The sequence below is a fragment of the Sus scrofa genome, chromosome 15, assembly GCF_000003025.6.
Source record: "Sus scrofa isolate TJ Tabasco breed Duroc chromosome 15, Sscrofa11.1, whole genome shotgun sequence".
Taxonomy (NCBI): Eukaryota; Metazoa; Chordata; class Mammalia; order Artiodactyla; family Suidae; genus Sus; species Sus scrofa.
The window spans coordinates 120791826-120804389 of NC_010457.5; positions in this window are offsets into that span (position 1 = coordinate 120791826).

Consider the following 12564-nt stretch of genomic DNA (forward strand, 5'->3'; position numbering starts at 1 on the left):
AATACGTACAGAGATCTCACGGGACACAAACACCTAGCCCAGAAGCTCTACTCTCTCTCCTGGGCCGAAGTGCAGCCTGGGGGAAAGCCACTGTAGGACAGTTTGGATCAGAAAGGGTTGTTTTCACTTGAACTATGCTCTTCCTTAAGCGGGCATTTCCTGGTCACTGCTTGCCCCTCTCCAGCCTTAAAATCCTTTTACCTCTGTTATCAGCAGGGGCGAGCAAGAAGCCAACTGGCCTCTTTCTTCTTTTGTCTTTTTGCCTTTTCTAGGGCCGCACCCATGGCATATGGAGGTTCCCAGGCTAGGGGTCGAATCGGAGCTGTAGCCACCAGCCTATGCCAGGGCCACAGCAACGCCAGATCCGAGCTGCGTCTGGGACCCACACCACAGCTCACAGCAACGCCAGATCCTTAACCCCTTGAGCGAGGCCAGGGATAGAACCCTAAACCTCATGGTTCCTAGTCAGATTCATTAACCACTGAGCCACAACGGGAACTCCCCAACTGGCCTCTTAACTCTGATACTCAGGCTTTCCTTTTTGCACATCAGCCAGGAAGCTCTGCTCAGTCTCACCCTGGCCTTTCTCTGCCTTCACTGTTGAACTTTGGAAAGATGGAAACTATCCTGCTTTGTGGCTCCAGGAGTTCTGTGGTGAGTTGGGAGGGAGCCCTGGAAAAATCACTGAGAGGCCTGACTGGGTTCAAGGCCACACAGTTGATGTGTGAAGGCCGTGTTGACAGTTGTGCAGAAATGTTGATGGCGAAGTCCTGGGACGTTGACTGCTCGGTGGTAAGGGCTTCAAAGCCTGGCCTGCAAGAGAGGCCCTTGGCAGTCCTGTTAAATCTCTTCTAACAGAATTGAAGCCAACTCCCTCTTGTCCTATGTGGGTGCAGTATTCTTGTGCAAATGGCTAAAGCAAACCTTGTGTCCAGGGCAGTGAGTAACCTTCCTAAGAAAACTAACCACCTGCTTAAAACAGTTTTGTTGGGGCTGGTGCCCCAGTGCAAGGGCTTATGTGTGGAGGCCCAGCTGAGCTGTGCTACTCCTGGGAAACCAGCTGCAGTACTTTGCCTTCTGAGAATCCCCAGACGGCACAACCAGTCCATTTCCATCCCGGTACCTGGAGAAGGGACCAGTCTTGCTTCATGGGAAGCAGGGGAGTGGGCGGCAGGGAAGGACTTCTGAAATGAAACGAGTCATGAAAATAGAGTATTCTTTGTAGTTTAAAACATGTCTATACATACTTAAAATTTTTTACCACCTTTGAGCATCTGATAGGTGTGAGTGTGTTTCTGGGCAGGGGAAAGGAATGAGGCTTATGTATCATACTTCCCTTTCAACCCTGAGAGAAAATTAAATCTTGCTTATAAAGCATTCAGCATATATACTTAGTGAATACCTACAGCCTAAGGTGTTCAGCTAAATAAGAAATTGGGGGAAGTAATAAGATTTGGGGCAAACTTTAAATTTGAGGGTTTAGTAGAGAAAATGTCAGAACTTGTCATTTTTTTTTTCTGTTTTTTCCTAACTTTGGTAACATACCCACCCTGTTTGGAGAAGGGGAGCCAGTGCACAAGTCATGAAGTGTGCAGGGTATTTCTGAAGCATTTGGGGTGCAAGGAGGATGGACACTATTTCTATTTACTTCTCTTTTTTTTCCTTGATTTTTTTAGGGCTGCACCTGGGGCATATGGAAAGTTCCCAGGCTAGGGGTCAAATCAGAGCCATAGCCACTGGCCTGCACCGTAGCCACAGCAACGCCAAATCTGAGTGGCATCTGAGACTTACACCACAGCTTGCGGCAATGCCGGGTCCTTTAACCTGCTGAATGAGGCCAGGGATCGAACCCGCATCCTCACGGATACTAGTTAGATTCTTAACCCACTGAACCACACTGGGAACTCTCTCTGTTTAATTCAGATTTACTCAGGATTAATCAGAAACTAAGGTACTTAAAATGAACATTTAATGAGGAGGTGGCATGGTGATAAGAAAAGAGCATGGACCTTGGAGTCTGACCTTAGGTTCAAATCTCAGTTCTGCTGTGTAGCTCGGGCATGTCATCTAACTTTTTCTTTTTTTCTGTCTTTTTGCTATTTCTTGGGCCGCTCCCGTGGCATATGGAGGTTCCCATGCTAGGGGTCGAATCGGAGCTGTAGCCACCGGCCTATGCCAGAGCCACAGCAATGCGGGATCCAAGCCACGTCTGCAACCTACACCACAGCTCACGGCAATGCTGGATCGTTAACCCACTGAGCAAGGGCAGGTACCGAACCCGCAACCTCATGGTTCCCAGTTGGATTTGTTAACCACTGTGCCACGACGGGAACTCCTCATCTAACTTTTTAAAGCCTCAATTTTCAAGTATGAATTTAATACCTACATTGTAAGGTTGTGAAAATTAAGCAAAACATATTAAAAGCACTTAGGACACAGAGAGGGCTTACTCAATGCGTGGTCACTCCTTTCTCTATTGCTGTCCAAGCCCCGTTCCTTGGGTAGGTGGGTAGGGAAGGGCAGACAAGAAATGACAAAACCTTTCCACAAGGGAAGTGAAGCAGCTGTAGAGACATCTGAGAAGTGAAGAAGGACCAGAACAGGGTACAGGTACCTCCTCACCCCAGTGCACCCAAAAATCCCATCACTGTTTCTGTTTCACTCGTTTTCTTTCTTTCTTTCTTTCTTTCTTTCTTTCTTTCTTTCTTTCTTTCTTTCTTTCTTTCTTTCTTTCTTTTCTTTCTTTCTTTTCTTTCTTTCTTTCTTTTCTTTCTTTCTTTCTTTCTTTCTTTCTTTCTTTCTTTCTTTCTTTCTTTCTTTCTTTCTTTCTTTCTTTCTTTCTTTCTTTCTTTCTTTTCTTTCTTTCCTCTTTCTTTTGTCTTTTTGCCTTTTTTAGGGCTGCACCTGTGGCGTATGGAGGTTCCCAGGCTAGAAGTCCAATCGGAGCTATAGCTGCTGGCCACAGCCACAGCAATGTGGGATCCGAGCCACCTCTGCGTCCTACACCACAGCTCACGGCAACACCGGATCCTTAACCCACTGAGCAAGGCCAGGGATCGAACCCGCAACTTCATGGTTCCTAGTCGGATTTGTTAACCACTGAGCCACAATGGGAACTCCTCTGTTTCACTCTTTACCGGGGATTTCTTTCTTTGGTTAAATATTTCACAGACAGAATGCAAATTAAAAGCCTGTGAATTGGGGTTAGTTATTCTATTCTGAGACAAGCCTTGTTAAGAAAGGGAGAGCGGAGTTCCTGTTGCGGCGCAGTGGTTAACGAATCCGACTAGGAACCATGAGGTTGCGGGTTCAGTCCCTTACCTTGCTCAGCAGGTTAAGGATCTGGTGTTGCCGTGAGCTGTGGTGTAGGTTGCAGACGCGGCTGTGGCATAGGCGGACAGCTACAGCTCCGATTCGACCCCTAGCCTGGGAACCTCCATATGCCGCAGGAGCAGCCCTAGAAAAGGCAAAAAGACCAAAAAAAAAAAAAAAAAGGAAGAGCAGCTGGGGCCTGGGAGCTGGAGAGGGGAGGAGCAGGGGACCGAAAATAGAGACCTTGACCTGGAGCTGAAGGACAGAGGCATGGATGTAACAGCTGTGCTGAGGGACACTTGTAACAGGTACGTTGCTATGATTTCAGGTTATTTAGTCGAGGGTGATTTTTCCCTCCCTGTCACCCTGGCAAAAGGACACGCCTGATTGCCCTCTGGGATATCCAACAATGGGCCAGTGAAGGAGGCTGAAAACCCCAGTACCCAGTCTACTAGTTGAATGAGTTACCCAGATAAGGTGGTTGCCAAAGGTAGCCGAGGGACCTCCCCCTCTTGACTTCCTCTGGATTTGTCCTTTAAGTTTAAGACTAAGGCTCAGCTCTGACTGTGGTTTAATCCCCAAACTGATTTGAAACACTGGCAGTTTTCAGAAGTGTGTAGTTCATACCAGTTGAAATTCGAATCCAGCCTTGAACAGCATTCCTTGGCCTGTTCGATCCCCTGGAGCAGTTGCACCCTCTTTAATGTCAGGCTTGTTTGACTTGACTCTTCATCAGCTTTGGAGCACGGAGAACTGCAGGCAGCCATATGTTGCTCTAGGCAGATTTCTCTCAGGTGAAAGAATGCTGGAAGGATCAAATAGCACATTGGGTGTTTTCTAAATCCCATTTGTGCCTTAATTATTATAATGAACTGAGACATATGGAACGCTGAGGACTGTCATGGGAAGTCACAGTTTTGAAAAGATGATAATCTCTAAATTTCAGCTAGTAAAGTGGGGAGACCAAAGCCTACCTGATAGAGTAGTTATGAGGGTTGAATGTGGAGGTGGGTGGGAAATGTTCATAAAACATCTAGCAAAGTGCCAGATACATATATAGTGCAGAGTTAAAATAGATTCTAAAACAGAAAAAATCAAAAACAGTAACACCACCAAAAACATTTTCATAAAATATTAGTAACAAGCTATGTAACACAGCATGTTACTATTATGATGATACATACTATGACACTATTACAATAGCATCTTGCTGTTACAAAACAAAAATACACTTTGATTCTAAACATGGAACAACAAACTTGATGATTGAGTCAAGGTAATTAGCTTAGAAAGATGGGAGTCCTTAATGATTTGTTGTCAGAGAAGTGTGATTAAAACTACAGTGATGCAGAAGTTCCTGTTGTGGCTCAGTGGTTAACGAATCCGACTAGGAACCATGAGGTTGCCCGTTCAATCCCTGGCCTTGCTCAGTGGGTTAAGGATCCGGTGTTGCCGTGAGCTGTGGTGTAGGGCGCAGAGGTGGCTCGGATCCTGTGTTGCTGTGGCTCTGGGGTAGGCCAGTGGCTACGGCTCCAATTGGACCCCTAGCCTGGAAATCTCCATGTGCCGCAGGAGCAGCCCTAGAAAAGGCAAAAAGACAAAAACAAACAAAACTATAGTGATGCAGGCCGAGGAGCCCCTGAGGTCGAGGTACCATCTGTGGGGTTATGATCAAACCTCTAAGTAAGAATCCCACCAAGGCACAGGACAGGCATAGCTCAGCCTCCTTTGGCCCATCCTGCTGTGGGCAGGCAGCCAAGCATCCACCTCTTTCCCTTGTGTGAGGTCCATAGCACATGGGGTGGGGGGCCTGGGCAGAGATCCCCTAGTCCAGAGAAAGCAGGAGGTGGGGGCGCCCCTCACATGGCACGTAAGGCACGTTCCTGGGGAACCTGGTGCTAAGCCATAGACAACCTGCTTCTGGTCAGGGTTGCTGTGTAGCCAAACAGCTCCCTCACTGTGACCTATGTTAAGGCAGCTCTTGCCATGAGTGTGGGGAGGGAGGCTCAAAAACCCACAAAAAGAAAAGAAAAACTACAAGGAAATATCACTGAAACAGCAGAATGGCTCGAATGGAAGACACTGAAAAACACCAAGTGTCTGTAATTGTGAAGCCACTGGAACACATACATTCCTGGTGGGAAGGCAAAATGGTATGTTGGAAAACAGCTTGGTGGTTTCTCGGGAAGTGATACATCTTCAACATATGACCCAGCAACTCACTCCAGTTTGCAAGTTTGCAAATGTTCACAGCAGCTTTATTCATAATAGCAAAAACTTGGAAACGACCCAAATATCCAACAACTAATGAGTAAATAAATGGTAATACATCTCTTCAATACACTTCGGTGTAAAAAAGCAATAAACTGACACATTCAACAACATGGATGGATCTCAGGAGCATTAGGCTGAGTGAAAGGAGCCAAAAACAAAAGACTATATACTTTGTAGTTCCATTTATAAAGCATTTTATAAAGCAAACTTTTTATAGCATATTAGTGGTTGGTAGGGACTATAGATGAGGAAGAGGAGTGACTGTTGAGGTGTGCTTTGGAAATATTCTATACCTTGACCATGATGGAGGTTATATGACTGCATTTGTTGAAACTCATGCAATTATACACTTACAAGGGATGAATTAAGGCCAAGGAGATACAATTTCATGACACACATACAAATTAAAAGCACAATGAGATAACAAAAATAGTTAAAAGGAAAGAAAAGCAAAAAAAAAAAAAAAGACAAAAAGTAAATGAAAAAAGTAAACAAGAAAACAAAAAAAATAGTTAAAAGGCAGCCAAGAACAAATGTTAGAGTATACCACTATTAGGGCTTTCACATATAGCTGGTGTGAGTGTAAAAGATGCAACCACTTTGAAAACTAGCAGTTTCTTATAAGTTAACATATGTCTACCCATGACTCAGCGATTCTACTCCTAGGTGTTCTCTCTCTCTCACCTTAGTAAAATCACATGCCCACCAAAAATGTTTGTTTTAATAACAAAAAGTTGAAAATAACTCAAATGTCCCTCGACAGGAGATCAGATAAACTGGTTTGGAACACCACTCAGCAATAAAAAGCAAACCGCTGATTTATGAAACATGGATCAATGCCAGATCCTTAACCCCCTGAGCGAGGCCAGGGATTGAACCCATATCCTCATGGATACTAGTGAGGCTCATTACCCCTGAGCCACGATGGGAACTTGCATGAACCTCTTTCTGAGTGAAAGAAGACACAAAAGAGTACATATTGTATAACTATTTGTGTAGCATTCAAGAGCAGAGGGCACTAACCTGTAGGGATTAAAATCAGAACAACATTCCCTCTGGGAATTAATGGTATAGACAGAAAAGGGGTCCAAGGGAACTTTTGGAGTGATGGCAATGCTCTATTCTTAATTGGGATGTTGTAGATAATGCACTAATTAAAACTCATCAAGTTATTTACTTACCTGTCTTTAAAGATAGCAATTTTTGGAGTTCCCTTTGTGATGCGGTGGAAACGAATCTGACTAGTATCCATGAGGATATGGGTTCGATCCCAGGCCTCCCCTACTCAGTGGGTTGGGTTCCAGCATTGCTGTGAGCTGTGGTGTAGGTTGCAGACAAGCCTTGGATCTTGGATCCTGCGTTTCTGTGGCTGTGGTATAGGCCAGCAGCTGCAGCTCTGATTTAACCCCTAGCCAGGTAACTTCCATGTGCCACAAGTGCGGCCTTAAAAAACAAAACAAAACAAAACAAACTCCAGTTGTTTTAGAAATAGAAGTAAAGTTGACATTACACAAAATTAACTATTTTAAAATGAACAATTCAGTGACATTTAGTACATTCACAATGTTGTACAATCACCTCTATCTAGTTCCAAGACATTTTCATTTACCTGAAAGGAAACCACGGCCCTCTTACCGCCCCACCCTTTCTGTTTTCTATTTCTGTGGATTCACCTATAGTGGATATTTCATGCAAATAGAATCACACAATATGTGATCTTTTTTTCTGGCTTCTTCCACTTTGCATGTTTTTAAGGTTTATTCCCTTTATAGCATGTATCAGCACTTCATTCCTTTTTGTGGCTGAATATTATCACATTGTATGTATTTGCCATGATGTGTTTATCCATTGATCCACTGGTGAGTATTTGGGCTGTTTCTATCTTTTGGCTATTGTGAATAGTGCTGTTGTGAACCTGTATTTGAGTATGTATTCATGTTGTGTATATGTTTTTGAGTACCTGTTTTCAATTCTCTTAGATATTCTATTAGTTTGCTAGGACTGCTATAACAAAACACCACAAATTGGGTGGCTTAGAATAATAGAAATTTTATCATCTCACAGTCCCAGAGGCCAGAAGCCTGAGATCAGGGTATCAGCAGGGTTGGTTGCTTCTGAGGGCTGTGAGAGAAAATCTGTTCTATGCCTCTCTCCTAGCCTCTGGGAGCTTGCTGGAAGTCTTTGGCATTCCTGGGCTTGTAGAGGAATCACGCTAATCTCTACCTTCATATTCGATGGCATTTTTCCTGTGTCCGTAACTGTGTCCAATTTTTCCCTTTTCCTCAGGATACCAGTCATATTGGAATAGGGGCCCTCCCTACTTCAGTATGACCTTATCGTAACTTTATATCTGCAATGACCCTATTCTCTTATAAGGTCACCGTATGGTCAGGACTTCATAGGTATTGGAGGGCACACAATTCAACCCCTAACAAGTAAACCTAGGAGTGGAGTTCCTAGGTCAGCTCAGCTATTGATCATGCTATGATAATGGCCTTATCTGTCTTAGTGTGCAATTCTCTGGAATAATTATGATATACATGGTATGTTGAGAATTTGTGTTTCCCTCATGGCTAATGTGGGAGATCATTTTTTTCCAACAGTAGCTGCAACAGTGTTTTCCAACACATGTGCAACCCTACAGCTGGCCTTCCCACTCTCTCTTTAGGATGTGGAGTCTTAATTTCCTTCCCCTTGAATCTAGGAGAACACATGACTGCTCTGACTAAAGAATGTAGCAGAAGTGATGCTGCATCGCTTTAAATGCTGGGTCACAAAAGATCATGCAGCTTCTGCCTTATTCTTTGGAAAATTCACGCTTGCTCTCCTGTGGCTGCCATGTTGTGAGGAACCCAAGCCACATAGAAAGGCCATGTGAGGACAGTCTGGAAAACAGTCCTTCACTTTGAGTCAGAGTCATCAGGTGCTTCCAGATTCTTCCAGCCCATGGCCTTGCGTCTTCCAGGCTGAGGTCTCAGAAATCATGGAACAGAAACGAGTCATTCCCACTGTGTTCACTCCAAATTCCTTATTCTCACTCTCCAATCCACAATTAAAAAAGATTGTTGTTTTAAGTTGCTAAGTACTTGGGTGGTTTGTTATGTAGCAACGACAACTTGTCCAAAGTCTCATAGCTAATAAGCAACGAAGCCAGGATTGGAACATAGGTCTTTCTGTTCACACAGCCTGTATTCTTTACTGTTGTGAACGCTTTTTACCTTACTATATATAAAGCAACTCATTTTAAAAATTAAAGAAACATACAGAAGAGTATAAGGAATAAAATTCACATACTGTTTACCATCATTATTAGTTTTGGTGTGTATTTTTCCCATTGCGTGTCCGTTAGAGAGAGAGAAGTCACTGTTGAAATGATTTTGTAACTTGTTTTTGTTTCTTCTTAATCACTATGAGCATTTTAATGAAATCCACACTCTCTTTTCACTATGTCATGGTGCCTTTTGTTTCAATAAATTCTTTTGTTTCAGGATAGGGAGCCCCATTCAAGTATCAGAGTATAGGAACACCCCCCCCCACACACACACACACACAGCTGCTCTCTTTATTGGAGTGGCCCTCCCCCATTAAGGAAGAAGTGGTTGGAATGTTTATCCTACCCTTTAGGAAGAACTGACACAGCAGAGAACAAAATAGTGTTATTTGCTCTGCAAAAGCTGAAGTTCAGACAAATGATGAAATATTTAAAAAAAAGAAATTTCATTCCTGAGAGCCAGGATTTTCTGCTCTAAGAGCGTTACCTTAGCAGTTAGAAGGGAAAGCAGTGACACCGAGGTCTATGGAAAGGAAGTCAGTACAGAACATAATCCTGGGACCCCAGTTTCTGAGTTCTGGCTCTGACTTTATTAGCTGTGACTTGAGACAATTATTTTTGAACTGCCCAGCTGTTTTGTAAAATATAAGGATAATAACGTGATTAACTCTTAGAGTTGATGCGGGAATCAAATGAATTAGTTTTAAGAAAGTGATCAGAGCAGGGCCTGGCACACAGTGATTCTCAGATGTTAATTCTTTCTCCTCCATTCCCCTTCCTCCTCCTTCTCCTAGGCTGATGTGTATCCCTGAGACAGGGGCTTGTGTCTTGTACTTCTACTTGCCAGTGACTAAGAATCTGAGAAGAAAAAGGACCTGTACCTGTTTCCGGGAAGGAAAGTCCCAGAGGCTCCTTCATGCCAAGTATGAGAACATTGGAAACATGTGGGCAGATAGACCTGAGATGAACTCAAAATTGTCCTTCAGAAAAAGTCAGATGCTCCCAGGAGTCTATAAATGATATGGAAGTGGGAAAGTGGGGGTAGGGTGGGGTGGGTGGATCTGAGAGATTTTTTGGTTAGGAATAGAGGTATTGAGTAAATCCAGGTAGAAACAAGAATGTTCCAGTTAATGGCAGTCTGGGCCAATAGCAGCTGAAGACCAAGTTGGGATCCTTACATGTGCTGGGCGCAGTATAATCCCTCAAAATGGGAACCAATCACAAAGAAAGGAAAGGGCAGGTGCAATATTGCAAATCTGACACTAGCTACCTGGAGTTAGTGCAAGCTCCACAGGTTAAGGCACAGTCCCCAACAAGACTGCCTTCACTGTAGATGTCAGCTGCAAGTGTGGGGGTCTCCAGACTACCTGTAGTCCTCATCAGCTGGTTAAAAATCCAGGAATTCCCTTCAACACCTTCAGGTTTGATAATTCACTGGAATGCTTCACAGAACTCAGGAAAGCTCTGTACTTACACTTTTATTATGAAGCTTGTGAATCAGGACTAGCCAAAAGAAAAGACCTATAGGATGAACTCTAGAAGAGTCTCGAGCAAGTTCCTGGCACAGTAGAAACGAATCCGACTAGGAACCATGAAGTTGTGGGTTCAATCCCTGGCCTCATTCAGTGGGTTAAGGCATGACCTGTGGCGTAGGTCGAAGATGCGGCTCGGATCCTTCGTTGCTGTGGCTGGTGGTGTAGGCCGGCATCTGTAGCTCTGATTCAGCCCCTAGCCTGGGAATCTCCATATGCCACAGGTGCAGCCCTAAAAAGAAAGAAAGAAAAAAAAAAGTCTTGAACATGGAGCTTCCATGTGCTTTCCCATGGAATCAGGATGTGTTACCATCCCAGCACCAACCTGGAGGCTCAGCTGAGCTTTGGTATCCAGAGTTCTTTTTTTTTTTTTTTGTCTTTTTGCTATTTCTTTGGGCCGCTTCCGCGGCATGTGGAGGTTCCCAGGCTAGGGGTCTAATCGGAGCTGTAGCCACCGGCCTACGCCAGAGCCACAGCAACACAGGATCCGAGCCGTGTCTGCAACCTACACCACAGCTCACGGCAACGCCGGATCGTCAACCCATTGAGCAAGGGCAGGGACCGAACCCGCAACCTCATGGTTCCTAGTCGGATTCGTTAACCACTGTGCCACGACGGGAACTCCGGTATCCAGAGTTTATATTGCACTTTCATTCCAGGAATGATGGAATCCTTGGTCATATGAGTGAATGCCATCTCCAGCCTCCCTCTCCTTCCCAGAAGTTGAGCTGCTATCACCTGGCTTGAAGCCCCAATCCATTAATCATGGGACCAGTCTTTCCAGTATGACCAGCTCCCATTGTGAAACTAGGGATCCACCATGAATACAAAGGCACTACTATCACTCACAAAAATTCAACAGTTAGAAGCTCCATTTGGAACAAAAGCCAGACAAATTCTTTATTATATAGCAGTGGTATTTCCAAATTTATTGAAGATAACTTTCTGATACAAAATGGAATTCCACGTAAGGGTCTGCCATACTCATCAGGCCAGCACTTACCCCTGACATTGTTTCTTGACACGGAAGCCCTGGTTGGGATAACAGTGAGCTACCACCCCTATGAGTTGCTAGGGCTGAAGACTAGTGTTTCCTTCAAGTAGATGTCACCATGTGGGGCCAGGGAAGTGGTTCTCCTTTCTCATGGACCGTCACCCAGCTTCTGGTTATCAGGATCATGTGGGCTCCTCTTGACTTACCATTTCTGCAGTAGAAATGTTCATACTACCTCGCCCTTTCCCTCCCACCTCAAATCTAGTGGAAAGAGCATTAAACTCAGTACCCAGAACCCTGAGTTTGAAGTCTGGCTCTTCAAACCCAGAAGTTCAAACTGTTCTTTACCTCTCTAAACTTTATTTTTCTTATCTGGAGGAGAAAAGCAATGACCTCTAACTATTCAGAGAAGCTGTGGTATTCAAATAAATTACTGTGAGTAAAAAATTGTTTTTACTTATTTTATTTTATTTTTTGCTTTCTAGGGCCGCACCTGTGACATATGGAGATTCCCAGGCTAGGGGTATAATAGGAGCTACAGCTGCCCCTATGCCACAGCCACAGCAATGCAGGATCCGAGCCATGTCTGCAACCTACACCATATCTCACAGCAACACCAGATCCTTAACCCACTGAGCGAGGCCAGGGATCGAACCTGCAACCTCAGGGTTCCTAGTCAGATTCATTTCCACTGCACCACAACAGGAACTCCCAGAAATTGTTTTTAGAAGTAATGGTCTGTTAGTTTGCTTGGGCTGCAGTAACAAAGTGCTGCAGATTGAGTAACTTAAACAGCAGAAATTTATTTTCCCACAGTATTAGAGGCCGGAAGTCTGAGATCAAGGTGTCAGCAGGGTTTGTTTCTTCTACGATCCCTCTCCTTGCTTTGAAGATCTCCTCCTCAAGTGTCTTCACTTGGCTTTTGGTCTGTGTATGTCTGGGGCCAAATCTTCTCTCTCACTTTTTTGGCTGCACCCATAAAAGTTCCCCAGCCAGGGATGGAACCCACACCACAGCAGTGACTAGAGCCACAGCAGTGAATACCAGATCCTTAGCCCACTAGGCCACCAGGGAATTCCATCATCTCCTCTTCCTATAAGGATGCCAGTCATATTGCTTTAGAGCCCACTCAACTTCCTTTTACCTCAATTACCTCTTTGAGTATCCTGCCTCCAAATATG